An 18,682-nucleotide genomic window follows, 5' to 3' on the forward strand; every position below is an offset into this window, starting at 1 on the left:
CAATAAAAGTTAACACACTGTATGCCTTCTTAACAACCCTATCAATCTGGGTGGCAACTTTCAAGGATCTCTGCACATGGACACTGAGATCTCTCTGCTCATCTACACTGCCAAGATTCTTACCATTAGCCCAGTACTCTACATTCCTGTTACACCTTCCAAAGTCAATCACCTCACACTTTTCTGCATTAAACTCCACTTGCCATCTCTCAGCCCAGCTCTGCAGCTTATCTATGTCCCTCTGTAACCTATAACAACCTTCGGCACTATCCACAACTCTACTGACCTTAGAGTCATCTGCAAATTTACTAAACCATCGTTCCAAGCCCGCGTTCAGGTCATTTATAAAAATGACAAACTGCAGTGGCCCCAAAACCGATCCTTGCAGTACACCACTAGTAAGTGATCTCCAGCATGAACATTTCCCATCAATCACCATCCTCTGTTGTTTTACAGCTAGCCAATTTCTGATCCAAACTGCTAAATCACCCTCAATTCCATGCCTCTGTATTTTCTGCAACAGCCTACATGGGGAACCTTATCAAATGCCTTACTGAAATCCATATACACCACATCAACCACTTTACCCTCATCTACTTGTTTGGTCACCATCACAAAGAACTCAATAAGGTTTGTGAGGCACGACCTACCCTTCACAAACTGAGTTGACTATCCATAATCAACTTATTCCTTTATAGATGATTATAAATCCTGTCTCTTATAACCATTTCCAACCCTTTATCCACAACCAAAGTAAGGCTCACAGGTCTATAATTTCCAGGGTTGGCTCTACTCCCCTTCTTGAACAAAGGCACAACATTTGCTATCGTCCATCTCTTCTGGCACTATTCCTGTGACAATGACGACATAAAGATTAAAGCCAAAGGCTTGGCAATCTCCTCCCGAGCTTCCCAGAGAATGCTCATTTGGAGACCATTATGCTGAATACAATTGGCTTAATGGCTTCCTTTTCCACTAATATGATTCTGTGAAATGTCTGCAATTCCACTCTATTGACCTTTTCATTAACCCAGACTTCAAGATGGCTTTCACCAGTGCTTTTTACTGCCTCGTATCATTGAAGTAACTGCACAGAGGCCGGTATCCCATCACCAAGTTACCCTTTACTATCACATGAACCATCCTTGACTCTTGTACTGCCTCACATAGAGTATTTCTGATATTGACTCTTTTTATCTGTCATCCAGAGGACATTGAATGGACCAGATTAACAGCCTCAATCAGGGAACTCATATTCCACGAGGTTCCCCCGGCTGACCTTGTTCCAATCAGTACAATATTGACCATCTTTTCAGCTTAAAATGCTAGTCTTAGATCCACTCTCATCTTATGATCACTTTTCCCTATGGATATCATTACTAATCCTGTAAAAATCTGCTGCATAATTTCATAGCATGTGATGTCAGAGATAATGTAGAACGTAGAACAATACAGCACAGAACAGGCCCTTCAGCCCTCAGTGTTGCGCCGACCTGTGAACTTTTCTCAGCTCGTCCCCCTACACTATCCCAAAATCATCCATGTGCTTCTCTAAGGATTGTTTAAATCTCCCTAATGTGGCTGAGTTGACTACATTGGCAGGTAGACAGCCCTTACGCGCAAAGAACCTGCCTCTGACATCTGTCTTAAATCTATCACCCCTCAATTTGTAGTTATGCCCCCACGTACAAGCTAATGTCATCACCCTAGGAAAAAGACTTTCACTGTCTACCCTATCTAATCCTCTGATCATCTTGTATGTCTCCATCAAATCCCCTCTTTGCCTCCTTCTCACCAATGAGAATAAACCCAAGTCTCTCAGCCTTTCCTCATAAGACCTTCCCTCCAGCCCAGGCAACATCCTGGTAAATCTCCTCTGCACCTTTCCCAATGCTTCCTGAAATATGGCGACCAGAACTGTACACAATATTCCAAGTGTGGTCGCACTAGCGTTTTGTATAGTTGTAATCGATTGGCATGAATAAGGGTTTGGTTGGCTAGCAGGAAGTAAAGAGAAAGGTTAACTGGGACCGGTTTGGGTTGGCGCACAGAAACGAGGGGAGTATGACAGGAATCTGTGCTGGCACCTCAAATACTTTGGATGTTGCCAAGCAACCTGAAATGGTCAGATGGAGTATACCACAGGTAAGGGTGAACCTGTCCATTTTGGCAGGAAGAATATAAAACCAATCTACTATTTAAATATGGAGGGCTTTCAGAACCCAGTATGCAGAGGGATCTGGGTGTGCTGGTACATGAATTACATTAAATTAGTGTGCAGGTACAGCAAGTGACTAGGAAGATAAACGGAAAGTTGTCTATTGCAAGGCAAATGGAATATAAAAACAGGGAGGAGATTACGGAGTACTCGGAAGCACACGGTAAAATATGACGGAGTTAGCACGGTTTCATAATGGGGAGGTCACGCCTGACAAATCCATTAGAATTCTTTGAGGAGGTAATGAGCAGATTAGACAAAGGAGAGCCAGTGGAAGTGATCGATTTGGATTTGCATACGACCTTTGGCAAGGTGCCGCATAGGAGGCTGCAAAATAAGACAAGAGCTTATGGTGTTAGGGGCAAGGTGCTGGTATAGATCAAGGATTGGCTGACTGACACAAGGCAGAGAGTAGGGATAAAAGGATCTTTTTCAGGATGTCAGCCAGTGACTAGTGGAGTTCTGCAGGTGTCAGTGCGGGGACCACAACTATTCACCGTACGCACGGACAATCTGGACGAAGGAACTGAGGGCTTTGTTACCAGCTTTGCAGGTGACACAAAGGTAAGTGGAGGGGCAGGTAGTGTTGAGGAAGTAGGGAGGCTGCAGAAGGATTTGGACAGGCCAGGGGAGTAGGCAAAGCAGTGGCAGATGGAGTACAATGTGGGAAAGTGTGAGGTCATACACTTGGGTACAATAATAGAAGTGTAGACTATTTTCTAAATAGGAAAAAGCTTCAGGTAACTGAAGAATAAAGAGACTTGGGAGTCTGAGTTCAGGCTTCTCTTAACAAGAAGGTTCACTTGGGAAGGCAAATGAAATGTGAGCATCCATTTCAAGAGGACTACAGTACAAGAGCAGGGGTGTACTGCTGATGCTGTATAAGACTGGTCAGACTGTATTTGGAACATTGAGAGCAGTTTTGGGCCCTGGATCTGAGGAAGAGTGTGCTGGCCATGCAGGGAATCCAGAAGAGGTTTATGAGAATGATCCCTGAGATGAAGGGCTTGTCATCTGAGGAGTGGTTGAGGACCCTGGGTCTGAGCTCAATGGAGTTTATAAGAATCAGGGCAGATCTGATTGAAAATTACCAAAACTGAGAGACCTGGAAAGAGAGGATGTGGAGAAGACATTGCTATGAGTAGGAGAGACTGGGTTGGAAGGCACAGTCTCAGAGCGAAGGGATGACCCTTTAGAACTGAAATGAGGAGGAATTTCTTCACCCAGAGGGTGGGGAATCTGTGGAACCCATTGCGGCAGAGGGCTGTGGAGACCAAGTCATTGAGAGGATGTAAGACAGAGATAGATAGGTTATCGATTAATTAGGAGATCAAGGGTTATGGGGAGAAGGCAGGACAATGGGGTTGAGAAACATATCAGTCTTGATCAAATGGCAGAGCAGATGTGAATGGGCTGAATGGCCTAATTTGGCTCCTATACCTTATGGTCTTATGGAAGCATAGCTGCACCTGTACAGGACCTTGGTGAGATCACAGTTGGAGTACTGTGTATAGTTTTCATTTCCTTATTTGAAAAAAAAAGCATTTAAGTGTTTTGGAAGCATTTCAGAAAAGGTTCAGTCAACCCACTCCTAGGATGAAGGGTTTATTTGATTAAGAATAGTAATACAGGGTAGGCCTATAATCAGGGATTTAGAACACTGAAAGATGATCTGATTAAGCTCCTGAGATCTTGAGTAGAATAGATAGGCACTTAGCAGGAGGGTGTGTCCTCTTCTGGGGGAGACTAAAACTAAGGGACATGGTTTAAGAATAAGAGGTCTCCTTTTCCAACCAGAGATTAGACCTTTTTTTTCTCAGACTGTCAGTGGAGAGTGGAATTCCCTTCCCCAGAAGGTAGTGGAGGCTGTAACTTTGAACGTATCCAGGGCTGAGTGAGATACGTTTTGACGTGTTCCGAGGAAGGGTCATTCAACCTGGAATGTTGACTCTGATTTCTCTCCACAGGTTCTGCCAGACCTGCTGAGCTTTTCCAGCAATTTCTGTTCACGGTTAGATACATTTTCGCTGGCCAAGGGAATTGAAGGTGACGGAGAGGCAGGAGAAAGTGAGGACTGCAGATGCTGGAGATTAGAGTCGAAGAGTGTGTTGCTGGAAAAGCGCAGCCGGTCAGGCAGCATCGGAGGAGCAGGAGAGTCGACTTATTGTGCATAAGCCCTTCATCAGGAATGAGGGAGTGACCCTCATTTATGAGAAATAAATGGGAGGGGAGTGGGGCTGGGGAAATGGTAGCTGGGAATGTGATAGGTAGATGAATGTTGGGGTTGAAGGTGATAGGTCGGAGAGCAGGTTGCATGGATGGGTGGGAAGGAGGATGGACAGGTAGGGCCATTCAAGAGAGCGTTACTGAGTTGGAAGGTTGGATCTGGGATATGGTGGGAGGAAATGGGGAAGCTGGTGAAATCCACATTAATCCCATGTGGTTGGAGGGTCCTGAGGCGGAAGACGAGGCATTCTTCCACCAGGAATCGGGTGGCTAGGATTTGGTGATAGAGGAGGCCCAGGAGTTGCATGTCCTTGGGGGAGCGGGAGGGGGAGTTAGAGTGTTCAGCCACAGGGCGATGGGGCTGTTTAGTGTGTGTGACTAGTGGGGTTCCACAGGAAGCCCATGCTGGGAACACTGTTGTTTATGACATACATAAATGATTTGGAGGAAGGTGTAGGTTTCCTCATTCGCAAGTCTGCAGATGACGCTAAGATTAGTGGAGGAGCAGGTAATAAAGGGGACTGTGAGAGAATACAGCAGAATATAGATAGATTGGAGAGATGGGCAGAGAAATGGCAGATGGAGTTAAGTCTGGACAAACGCGAGGTGATGCATTTTGGAAGATCCAATTCAAGAGTGAACCATACAGTTTATTCCTGATGAAGGGCTTTTGCCCTTATCTCGCTGCTCCTCGGATGCTGCCTGCCCTGCTGTGCTCTTCCATCACCACTAATCCAGAAGCTGGTTTCCAGCATCTGCAGTCATTGTTTTTACCTAGTAAATGGAAAAGTCCTGGGGAAAATTGGCGTACAGAGAGATCTGGGTGTTCAGGTCCATTTTTCCATGTAGGTCAATAGACTGGTCAAGAAGGCATATGGCATGCTTTCCTTCATAGGGGTATTGAGTACCAGAGTTGGCAGGTCATGTTACAGTTGTATAGAACTTTGGTTTGACCACATTTGGAATACTGTGTACAGTTCTGGTCACCACATTACCAAAAGGATGTGGATGCTTTGGAGAGGGTGTAGAGGAAGTTCACTGGGATGGTATGGAGGGTGCTAGCTATGGACAGAGGTTGAATAGATTAGGATTATTTTCATTGGAAAGAAGGAGGTTGAGAGGATAACCTGACTGATGCTGACAAAATCAACAGAGGGGTAGGCAGGGTGGATAGCAAGAAGCTTTTTCCCAGGGTGGAGGACTCAATTACTAGGGGTCACGAGTTCAAGGTGAGAGGGGAAAGGTTTAGGGGAGATATGCGTGGAAAGTTCTTCACGCAGAGGGTGGTGGGTGCCTGGAACGCGTTGCCAGCAGCGGGAACATCTCCAGGACACATTTAAGATGTATCTAGACAGATACATGAATGGGCAGGGAGCAAAGGAATACAGATTGTTACAAAATAGGTGATAGGTTTAGATGGAGGATCTGGATCGGCTCAGGCTTGGAGGGCCGAAGGGCCTGTCCCTGTGCTGTAAGGTTCTTTGTTCGTTGTGTCCTGGAGATGTTCCTTATAATGTTTTGCAAATTGGCGTCCTGTAGAGGAGACCACATCGAGAGCAACGGACACTGTAGATAATGTATATGGAAGTACAGGTAAATCTCTGTTGGATGTGGAAGGATCCTTTGGGGCCTTGGTTGGTGGTGAGGTGTGAGGTGTGGGAGCAGGTTTTGCACTTCCTGCAGTGGCAGGGGAAGATGCTGGGAGTGGAGGGTGGGTTGGTGGGGGGCATGGACTTAACAAGGGAGTTGTGGATGGAATGGTCTCTTTGTAACGCTGATAGGAGTGGGGAGGGAAATATATCTCTGGTGGTGGGTCTGTTTGCAGGTGGTGGACGTGGCAGAGGGTGATACGGTGTATCCGGACGTTGGTGGGGTGGAAGGTGAAGACCAGGGCGGATGTGATTGGAGAGTTGGGGTTCAAGGGTGGAGCTGCGGAAGTGGAGGAGATACATTGGAGGGCATCGTCGACCACCTGGGAGGGGAAGTTGTGATCTTTGAAGAAGGAGGGCATCTGGAATGTTCTATGGTGAAATTGGTCCTCCTGGGTGCGGATGCAGCGGAGGCTGAGGAATTGGGAATAAAGGATGGCGTTTTTACAGGAGGCAGGGTGGAAGGAGGTGTAGTCTAAGTAGCTGCGGGAATTGGTGGGCTTCTAGTGGGGTTCTCCCATGGCCGAACACTTTAACTGCCCCTCCCACTCTACCAAGGACATGCAGGTTCTGGGCCTCCTCCACCTCCAACTCTAGCCACACGATGCCTGGAGAAGAACGCCTCATCTTCCATCTTGGGACACTCCAACCACACGGGATCAATGTGGATTTCACCAGTTTCCTCATCTCCCCTTCCCCCACCTCATCCCAGATTCAACCCTCCAACTTGGCACCACCACCTCTGTCCTACCTGTCTATCTTCCTTCCCACCTATCTGCTCCACCCTCCCCTCTGACCTATCACCTTCACCCCAACCCATATCAACCTATCACACTCCCAGCTACCATCCCCCCAGCCCCACGCCCCTCCCATTTATCTCTCAGCCCCCTTGGGCCCCCCACCATTCCTGATGAAGGGCTTATACTCAAAATGTTGACTCCCCTGCTCTTTGTGATAGAGAAGCAGACGGGAAAGGGGAGCTGAGACCAACATTAGATCAGTAATGATCTTAATGAAGACTCAAAGGGCCAATTAGCATTCTCCTACTAATTAATCCTATGTTCTAATTCAACGTGATATTGTTATTTGTATTTATTCTATAAATATACAATATGTTTTGGGATTTACGCTATAGATAATACGTTAACTTTATTAATTAAACTGTTGGCGTTGTTTTGAAATTTGATGTTCTTTTGTTTGTCCCGATGAGCTTCATTAACAAATCACAATCTACCGGAATCTTCCACCTTGCTGTCTGGGATAGGGATGCAAATTCTCCAAATCCCATTCAGCTCAGAGCAATAGGCTGAAAACACTTTAAAATCCTGATCCCCCCTCCAACTCTATTTTGATTTAGTCCCTGCCCTCCCCTTCACTGTCTGATCACACAGCATTGCCCTTTGATGAGAAGGGCACTGCTTGTCACTGGCCACCCGGGTGTTTTCCTATCTTCCTGGTGGTGGAAATTGAATTAGATTAGATTAGATTACTTACAGTGTGGAAACAGGCCCTTCGGCCCAACAAGTCCACACCGACCCGCTGAAGCGCAACCCACCCATACCCCTACATATACCCCTTACCTAACACTACGGGCAATTTAGCATAGCCAATTCACCTGACCGGCACATCTTTGGACTGTGGGAGGAAACCCACGCAGACACGGGGAGAACGTGCAAACTCCACACAGTCAGTCACCTGAGGTGGGAATTGAACCCAGGTCCCGGGCGCTGTGAGGCAGCAGTGCTAACCACTGTGCCACCGTGCCGCCAAAAGCAGAATATCACGCTAACTCTCCGTAGTTGACAGGATGAATAAAGATTCATGCACTTTGTGTCTCTCATTGTGTCTCACACCTGCACACACACACCACGGGTGCTGGGCAAAAAATAAGCACTATTGCAGTTAGGCGGTAGTGCGGGGGTTATATATATTAAAAAAAATCCTGATCCACCATTACGACCATCTACTTCTTTAAAAACAGCCGGGGAAAGATATTGGAGAAATTAGAATCCTTACGCTGTGGAAACAGACCCTTCGGCCCAACAGGTCCACACTGACCCTCTGAAGAATAACCTACCCAAACCTATTCCCCATTACTCTACATTTCCCCTGGCTAATTCACCTAACCTACACAGTCCTGAACACAATGGGCAATTTAGCATGGCCAAATGACCCGACCAGTAGGAAATCGGAGCATTTGGAGGAAACCCACGCAGACGTGCAAACCCATGACCCGTGCAAACTTCACACAGAGAGTCCAACATGGTTCGAATCGAACCTGGGTCCCTGGCGTTGTGAGGCAGCAGTGCTAACCACTGAGCCACTGTGCTGCCCCACCTTGGACAAAGGTTTTTGTGGCGCAGTAGTAGTATCCCTACTGCTGGACTGGGAGCCCCATGTTCAATTCCCACCTGCTCCCAAGATGTGTAACAGCATCGCTGAACAGGTTGATTAGAAAAACGTCAACAACATCAGGTAAATAGTCCAGCAAAAGGAAAGGCCCACCTGAGGTCCTGTGATTGGGATGGATTCCTGATTTCGTGGATGTGGGTGTCGCTTGCTGGACCAGCGTTTAGTCCCCTGTGCCAGGATTGCCTTTCAGAAGATGGCGGTGCGTTCCCTGTTTGAACCGTTGCAGTCCATGTGGTGTCAGTAGACCCACGGTATTGTGAGGGAGGGAGTCAAATTTCTTAACCTCAGTACGATTATGTCTTCATATAATTCAGTAATGGTGACAATGAAACTATCACGGATTGTTGCATTATCTCACCATTTGGTTCACCAATATCTGTCAGGGAAAAAAATTTGCCAACTTTAATTGGTCTGGCTTCCGTAGACTCCAGACCCAACACACTTGACTCTTAAATATCCTCTGAAGTGGCTGAGCAAGCCACATAGTGAAGGGCAATTGGGGAGGGTAATAAATGCTGGCCGAATGAATGACGCTCGCATCCCATGGAAGAATGAGATTTTTGAAAAATATAAAGACTTTAGACCACTGATTGCACTTTGAGCATTCTGAGGGTAACCGTCTGTAATCTCACCGGTACCTGGATGCCCCTTCACTGGTACAGAGAGTAGAGATTGCAGGACTGACAGACATGAGATGTTTCAGCAAAGGTTTCGCTGCCCCTTGGCCCAAGGGATTTCCCCTTGTGTTAACATAATTCGGAGAAAAATCTGTGACTGGTCATGCTGTGAGAACTTCTGCCAGATTCCTAACCTGGACCTCATGAACTGATGCACTGACAGGGAAAGATGATCGAGGCTGGGAAATGGTATGGGTAAAGCTAGTATGGATCAGTGGGGCAAAATAGCCTGTGTCTGTGCTGGGTATGTAACTCCAATGCGCTACCTGGAAAAGTTGGGCATTAGATTGTGAATCTACACTACGTTTTGGCCGTGTCACTCTTTTAGAAAATCTCAAGTCTGTGAGTACGAAGTTATTGGCATCTGTGTTTGGCACGACGTGCAAAAACAGAATCCACTTTCTCCCCCCGGGCTTATTGCAGTAGAAAGCCACTTCCAATCCTGGACTGAGTTGGGATTAGTTCAGTCCATCTGCTGGAGTTGAGAGAGAATTCCAATTTCAGGTCATGACCCGATCAGTAGCAGCGCAGTGTGGTTCGTCTTGTGTGCCTTTTTTTAAAACTCGGAACCCAATGGAGGCTGCAGTGACACCTCTGTGGAATCATACAGCACAGAAGGAGGCCATTTGGTCCATCATGCCCGTGCTAGTTTTCACAGAAGGCTGTGTCCAATTATTCCTGCAGCAAGACACAGGCCATGTGGTGGTTTGAGAAGCAGTACCTGGGTTTTACCCTCAGAGGGCAGTGTTGTGCCAGAATGAGGTGGGTGTTGAGTTCAAAACATGATCGTTTTATTGGGAAGGTATTTGGTTCCATTCTCACCACCCGTCCCTTTATTCTTCATTAGAATGGAACTGAGATGCTGCACTGTACAGGATGAAGCCAGCCCTTTGAGGGTTTAAGGTTTGTGAATTTTATGAGCTGTTCTGTTTACTTTCTGGCAGGAAATCAAATGAGGGAATCGGCGTCTGTGATCTTCCATGTTTAGAAAGTGTTAATGACTGCCTTGTTGTTCTATCTACCACACAGTCAAACACCAGCTGACAACCATCATTCATGAGTCTAAATAATATGCAAACCTTCCGGAATGATAAAATTCAGCACACAGTGCACTGGGTCATCGCAGGGCTCAGCGACAGAGCCCTCACTCCTGTACACTGCCGAAGATCACTTCTCTCCCTGTTCACTACCTCCTCCTTTTCCATCCATTCCTCCCAAATCCCTATCTCACCATCCGCTCCATCTTTGTCTTCGGACTCCTCCCGACATCCAAAGATGTGCAGGTTAGGGTGGATTGGCCATGCTAAATTGCCCATAGTGTTCAAGGATGTGCAGGCCAGGTGCATGAGCCAGTAAATGTCAAGTAATGGGGAATGGATTTGGTTGGGATTTGTTTTGGAGGGTCAGTGCAGACTTGTTGGGCCGAAGGGCCTGTTTCCACACTGAAGGGCTTTTAAGATTTTAAGATTTCTACCCTGACTTGCCTTCTCCATTTTCTCTCTCTGCTTTCCACTCTTCCCCCCATCTCTCTCTCCTCACATTCCCCACTTCTGCTCTCACTCTATCTTTCCACCTGTTGTTCCTTTCCCTTCTTCAGCAGTCACCCTCCTCCCTCCCTCTCTCCCTCTCCTACCAGCCCTTCTCCACATCCCTGTCCCACATCTGCACACCATTTTCCACCTCTTCACCATCAACGGCTTGCGTTGTTGGGTGTCAAGCCATATATCTGGGTGAGGCTGATACTTCCATGCATTACTGAGGGGGCGCTAAACTGTCAGAGGGTCAGTACTGAGGGACTGCTGCACTGTCAGAGGGTCAGCACTGAGGGAGTGCTGCACTGTCAAAGGGTCAGTACTGAGGGACTGCTGCACTATCAAAGGGTCAGTACTGAGGGAGTGCTGCACTGTCAAAGGGTCAGTACTGAGGGAGTGCTGCACTGTCAAAGGGTCAGTACTGAGGGAGTGCTGCACTGTCAGAGGGTCAGCACTGAGGGACTGCTGCACTGTCAGAGGCTCAGCACTGAGGGAGTGCTGCACTGTCAAAGGGTCAGTACTGAGGGAGTGCTGCACTGTCGGAGGCTCAGTGCTGAGGGAGTGCTGCACTGTCAGAGGGTCAGTACTGAGGGACTGCTGCACTGTCAAAAGTTCAGTACTGAGGGAGTGCTGCCCTGTCAGAAGGTCAGTACTGAGGGAGTCCTAAACTGTGAAGAGGTCAGTACTGAGGGTGTGCTGCACTGTCAGGGGGTCAGTACTGAGGGAGTGCTGCACTGTCAGAGGGTCAGTACTGAGGGAGTGCTGCACTGTCAAAGGGTCAGTACTGAGGGACTACTGCACTGTCAAAAGTTCAGTACTGAGGGAGTGCTGCCCTGTCAGAAGGTCAGTACTGAGGGAGTCCTAAACTGTGAAGAGGTCAGTACTGAGGGTGTGCTGCACTGTCAGGGGGTCAGTACTGAGGGAGTGCTGCACTGTCAGAGGGTCAGTACTGAGGGACTGCTGCACTGTCAAAAGGTCAGTACTGAGGGAGTGCCGCACTGTCAGAGGCTCAGTGCTGAGGGAGTGCTGCACTGTCAGAGGGTCAGTACTGAGGGACTGCTGCACTGTCAGAGGCTCAGTGCTGAGGGAGTGCTGCACTGTCAGAGGGTCAGTACTGAGGGACTGCTGCACTGTCAGAGGTTCAGTGCTGAGGGAGTGCTGCACTGTCAAAGGGTCAGTACTGAGGGACTACTGCACTGTCAAAAGTTCAGTACTGAGGGAGTGCTGCCCTGTCAGAAGGTCAGTACTGAGGGAGCGCTAAACTGTGAAGAGGTCAGTACTGAGGGTGTGCTGCACTGTCAGGGGGTCAGTACTGAGGGAGTGCTGCACTGTCAGAGGGTCAGTACTGAGGGACTGCTGCACTGTCAAAGGGTCAGTACTGAGGGAGTGCCGCACTGTCAGAGGCTCAGTGCTGAGGGAGTGCTGCACTGTCAGAGGGTCAGTACTGAGAGACTGCTGCACTGTCAGAGGCTCAGTGCTGAGGGAGTGCTGCACTGTCAGAGGGTCAGTACTGAGGGACTGCTGCACTGTCAGAGGTTCAGTGCTGAGGGAGTGCTGCACTGTCAAAGGGTCAGTACTGAGGGACTACTGCACTGTCAAAAGTTCAGTACTGAGGGAGTGCTGCCCTGTCAGAAGGTCAGTACTGAGGGAGTGCTGCACAGTTGGAGGGTCAGTACTGAGGGAGTGCTGCACTGTCAGGGGGTCAGTACTGAGGGAGTGCTGCACTGTGAGAGGCTCAGTACTGAGGGAGTCCTGCACTGTCAGACATCAGTACTGAGAGAGTTATGCATTGTCAGAGGGACAATACTGATGGAGTGCTGCACTGTGGGAGAGTCAGTAGAGAGGGAGTGCTGCATTGTCAAAGGGTCAGTACTGAGGGAGTGCTGCACTGATGGAGGGTCAGTACTGAGGGAGTACTGCACTGTGAGAGGGTCAGTACTGAGGGAGTGCTGCACTGATGGAGGGTCAGTACTGAGGGAGCGCTGCACTGTCAGGGAGTCAGTACTGAGGGAGTGCTGCACAGTCAGAGGGTCAGTTCTGAGGGAGTGCTGCACTGTCAGAGGGTCAATACTGAGAGAGTGCTGCACTGTCAGGGGGTCAGTACTGAGTGAGTGTCTCACTGACAGAGGGTCAGTACTGAGGGAGTGTCTCACTGACAGAAGGTCAGTACTGAGGGAGTGTCTCACTGACAGAAGGTCAGTACTGAGGGAGTGCTGCACTGTCAGGGGTCAGTACTGAGTGAGTGTCGCACTGACAGAGGGTCAGTACTGAGGGAGTGCTGCACTGTCAGAGGGTCAGTCCTGAGGGAGTGACACAATGTCAGATGGTCAGTACTGAGGGAGCGCTGCACTGTCAGGGAGTCAGTACTGAGGGAGTGCCGCACTGTCGGAGAGTCAGTACTAAGGGAGTGCCACACTGTCAGAGGGTCAGTACCGAGAGAGGGCCACACTGACAGAGGGTCAGTACTGAGGGAGTGCTGCATTGTCAAAGGGTCAGTACTGAGGGAGTGTCGCACTGTCAGAGGGTCAGTACAGAGGGAGTGCTGCGCTGTCAGAGGGTGAGTACTGAGGGAGTGTTACACTGTCAGAGGGTCAGTACTGAGGGAGTGCTGCACTGTCAGAGAGTCAGTACTGAGGGAGTTATGCACTGTCAGAGGGTCAATACTGTGGAAGCACAGCACTGTCAGAGAGTCAGTACTGAGGGAGCGTTGTACTGTCGGAGGTTCAATACTGAGGGTGTGCTGCACTGTCAGAGGGTCAGTACTGAGGGAGTGCTGCACTGTCAGAGGGTCAGTACTGAGGGAGTCCTGCATTGTCGGAGGGTCAGTACTGAGGGAGTGCTGCACTGTCAGAGGGTCAGTACTGAGAGAGTGCTGCATTGTCGGAGGGTCAGTACTGAGGGAGTGCTGCACTGTCAGAGGGTCAGTACTGAGGAAGTACTGCACTGTCAGGGGGTCAGTACTGAGGGAGTGCTGCACTGTCGGTGGGTCAATACTGTGGGAGGACTGCACTGTCAGAAGGTCATTACTGAGCGAGTGCAGCACTGTTGGAGGGTCAATACTGGGGGAGTGCCACACTGTCGGAGAGTCAGTACTGAGGGAGTGCTGCACTGTCGGAGAGTCAGTACTGAGGGAGTGCTGCACTGTCAGAGGGTCAGTACTGAGGGAGTGCTGCACTGTCAGGGGTTCAGTGCGGAGGGGGTGATGCACTGTCAGAGGGTCAGTACTGAGGGAGTGCTGCACTGTCAGAGGGTAAGTACTGAGAGGGTGCTGCATTGTCAGAGGGTCAGTACTGTGGGGGTGCTGCACTGTCAGAGGGTCAGTACTGGGGGAGCGCTGCACTGTCAGAGGGTCAGTACTGAGGAAGTACTGCACTGTCAGAGAGTCAGTACTGAAGGAGTGCTGCATTGTCGGAGTGTCAGTACTGAGTAAGTACTGCCCTTTCAGAGGGTCAGTATTGAGTGAGTACTGCACTGTCAGAGGGTCAGTACTGAGGGAGTGCTGCATTGTCGGATGTCAGTATTGAGGGAGTACTGCACTGTTAGAGGGTCAGTACTGAGGGAGTGCTGCACTGTTGGAAGGTTTGTACTGAGGGAATGCTGGACTGTCAGAGGGTCAGTACTGAGGGAGTGCTGTACTTTCGGAGGTTCAGTACTGAGGGTGTGCTGCACTGTCGGAGGTTCAGTACTGAGGGAGTGCTGCACGGTTGGAGGGTCAGTACTGAGGGAGTACTGCACTGTCAGAGGGTCAGTGCTGAGGGAGTACTGCATTGTCAATGGGTCAGTATTGAGGGAGTACTGCACTGTCAGAGGGTCAGTACTGAGGGAGCGCTGCACTGTCAGAGGTTCAGTACTGAGGGAGTGCTGCACTGTCGGAGGGTCAGTGCTGAGGGAGTGTCGCATTGTCAATGGGTCAATACTGAGGGAGGGCTTCATTGTTGGAGGGTCAGTACTGAGTGAGTACTGCACTTTCAGAGGGTCAGTATTGAGGGAGTACTGCACTGTCAGTGAGTCAGCACTGAGTGAGTACTGCACTGTCAGAGGGTCAGTACTGAGGGAGTACTGCACTGTTGGAAGGTTTGTACTGAGGGAACGCTGGACTGTCAGAGGGTCAGTACTGAGGGAGTGCTGCACTGTCGAGGGTCAGTACTGAGGGAGTGCTGCATTGTCGGAGGGTCAGTACTGAGGGCGTGCTGCACCATCAGAGTGTCAGTACTGAGGGCGTGTTGCAATGTTGGAGAGTCAGTACTGAGGGAGTGCTGCACTGTTAGAGGTGCTGCCCTGTGTAACAGGGAAGGTGCTGATTGTGAGACAGTGCAGAGAAACAAAGTCATAGAGCCCTACAACCCAGACACAGACCCTTTATTCCATCTAGTCCACTCCAATCCCAATCCCAAACTTAACCTGTCCACCTGCCTTGCCCCTCCCCCCCTCTCTTATTCATGTACTTATCTAAGTCTATTTTAAACATTGTAACTGTACTTACATCCACCACTGTCTCTGGCAGTTCATTCCCCACACAAACCACACTTTGTGTAAAAAAATTGCCCCTCAGGTCATAGAGTCATAGAGATGTACAGCATGGAAACAGACCCTTCGGTCCGACCTGTCCATGCCGACCAGATATCCTAACCCAATCTAGTCCCACCTGCCAGCACCCGGCCCATATCCCTCCTAACCCTTCCTGTTCATATACCCATCCAAATACCTTTTAAATGTTGTAATTGTACCAGCCTCCACCACTTCCTCTGGCAGCTCATTCCATACACGTACCACTCTCTGCATGAAAACATTGCCCCTTAGGTCTCTATTATATCTTTATCCTCTCATCGTAAACCTATGCCCTCTAGTTCTGGACTCCCCGACCCCAGGGAAATGACTTTGCCTACTTATCCTATCCATGCCCCTCATAATTTTGTAAACCTCTATGAGGTCACCCCTCAGCCCCAATGCTCCAGGGAAAACAGCCCCAGCCTGTTCAGCCTCTCCCTATAGCTCAGATCCTCCAACCCTGGCAACATCCTTGTAAATCTTTTCTGAACCCTTCCAAGTTTCACAACATCTTTCCGATAGGAAGGAGACCAGAATTACATGCAATATTCCTAACCAATGTCCTGTACAGCTGCAACATGACCTCCCGAACCCTGTACTCAATACTCTGACCAATAATAGCATACTAAACGCCTTCTTCACTATCCTATCTACCTCCTTTTTAAATCTTTCTCCTCTCACTTTCAAAATCTGCACCCCTCATCTTGAAATTGTCGTGAGGGAAAAAAAAACACTTTGCCTTTCACCTTACCTATAACCCACATCATCTAATAAACCACTATAAGGTCACCCCTTAACCTCTTATACTCCAGGGAACAATGTCCTAGCCTGTCCAGCCTCCAGTTCCTGGTTAATCTTATCTGAACCCTCTCCAGGTGAATAATCTCAGGGAGGCCAATTTCTCAGAGCTGAGTGTGGAGCATGGAGGTAAATGTCACTTTGAGAAAACCCCGGTAAAACCCATCATACCCGAGGAACTTCCTGCCGAGCTTCGACGGAGCTGTGTTTATCTTTCCCCTCACAGGAAGTTTAATTTTCCTAAATGTGCCTGCTGAAAATTATCGAGGAAAATCCAATTCACAGGGGTCACAATGATTCCTAGAAAAGGGGACTGGCAGATCTGTCAGTATTTAGTAATTGGGAAGCTGTGGGTGGGATTCTGATGAATGATCTCACTAGCCTGATCCCTGACCTGGTCCTCTCTCTCTCTCTGTCTTCACAGACTGGCTGTTGATAATTCCCAGCTCTTTTTTTTCATTCCTTCCCCACCCCAGTATTTAGTTTCATTTCCCTTAGAGCACATTGAATCGTACTCTTTCCCATTGGAATCAAATTGATCCTTTGCGAGTGACCAAGGTTACTTTTTTGGGTGACGCTTTCCCTTTGTAACTGGCCAGTCTGCCTCTGAAACAGGAGAAAGTGAGGACTGCAGGTGCTGGAGAGTCAGAATCAAAAAGTGTGGTGCTGGAAAAGCACAGCAGGTCAGGCAGCATCCGAGGAGCAGGGGAACTGATGTTTCGGGCATCAGCCCTTCATCAGGAATGGCGGGGAGGGGGATTTGATGGGGGAAGGAAGCTGAGAGATAAGTAGGAGAGCAGGGATGGGGCTGTCTATTAAACAGCCACCTACACTCATGTGTATTTGCCTCGGAATTAAAAGCGATCACTAAACAACAAGTCTTAGATTAGATTACTTACAGTGTGGAAACAGGCCCTTCGGCCCAGCAAGTCCATACCAATCCTCCGAAGAGCAACCCACCCAGACCCATTCCCCTAACACTACGGGCAATTTAACATGGCCAGTTCACCTCACCTGCACACTTTTGGACTGTGGGAAGAAACCGGAGCACCCAGAGGAAACCCACACAGACACTGGGAGAATGTGCAAACTCCACACAGACAGTTGTCTGAGGCGGGAATTGACCACTGTGCCACCATGCCACCCACGGTGTCATTAGGCCTGGAAACAGACCCTTTGGTCCAACCAGTCCACACTGACCATGTTCCCAAACTACATTAAAATCCCATCAAAGCTTTCCTGTTCATGAACTTATCCAAATGTTTCTGGAATGTTCTAAGTGTATCTGCATCCATCACTTTCTCTGGCACTTAATTCCACATATGAATCACTCTATGTAAAAAAGCTGCCCCTCATGTGTTTTTTAAATCATTCTCCTTTCACCTTAAAAATACATCCCCCAGTTTTAAACTCCTCTACCCTGGAGGAGAAACCTTATCTGTGCCTCTCATGGTTTTATAAACCGTCTATGCTCCAATGAAAAAAATGTCCCAACCTTTCCAGTCTATTTTCATATCTCAAACCTTCCATTCCCAGCAATATTCTGGTAATTATTTTCCGAATCCTCCCAATTTAATAATATTCTTCCTATAACAGGGCAATCAGAACTACACACAATATTCCAGAACAGGCCTCATCAATGTCTGTAAAATCTCAACATAATAATGACCCACATCCTACTCTCAAAAGTCTGAGCAATGAAGGCAAATGGTGCTGAACCTATCTAGCTGTGACGCAAATTTCAAAAAATCATGTAGTTGTGGAAATAGTGATGACTGGCATGAGGTGATTTGTTATTCATTAGTGATTCACTCAGATTGTTGTGTTATTGCATAGATCCAAAAACAGACAGTGTACCTTCAAGACAGATAGTATCACATGATGTGATATTCCAGCAGCCCTCACCTTCCATTGTTGTTGTTGTACTAACAGGATAGGCAGTATGGTGATAATCTGTATGTAGTTACTATATTAGATTAGATTAGATTACTTACAGTGTGGAAACAGGCCCTTCGACCCGCTGAAGCGAAACCCACCCATACCCCTACATTTACCCCTTACCTAACACTACGGGCAATTTAGCATGGCCAATTCACCTGACCCGCACATCTTTGGACTGTGGGAGGAAACCGGAGCACCCGGAGGAAACCCACGCAGACACGGGGAGAACGTGCAAACTCCACACAGTCAGTCACCTGAGTGGGGAATTGAACCCGGGTCTCAGGCGCTGTGAGGCAGCAGTGCTAACCACTCTGCCACCGTGCCGCCCATATCTTCACTTTACACCGTCAATAAGCACATTGCAAACATTTTGCGTAACTCTGAGATCTTACAACACTGCGAATAAGCAGTGTCGTTAATAAACTTCAAGATATCTGACTCATCAAGAACTCAGTCTTTGTGGTACAGGTTACTAGGGCTAAAGTGTAAGGGACATTCAGACCACATTGTACTAGCACTGGTGTTTTACCCAGAAACCACCTCACAGGCTATGGAGCTACAGCAGGCAAACTGCGGCTGATTGTTAGGTTGGGACTATTATTGGCAGGGACATTGGGGAACATCAACCTCCTCCCCTCCAATGTAGTGATCATTTACACTCACCCAAGCAGGGGCTTTTTA

This window comes from Hemiscyllium ocellatum, chromosome 10, assembly GCF_020745735.1.
Source record: "Hemiscyllium ocellatum isolate sHemOce1 chromosome 10, sHemOce1.pat.X.cur, whole genome shotgun sequence".
NCBI lineage: Eukaryota > Metazoa > Chordata > Chondrichthyes > Orectolobiformes > Hemiscylliidae > Hemiscyllium > Hemiscyllium ocellatum.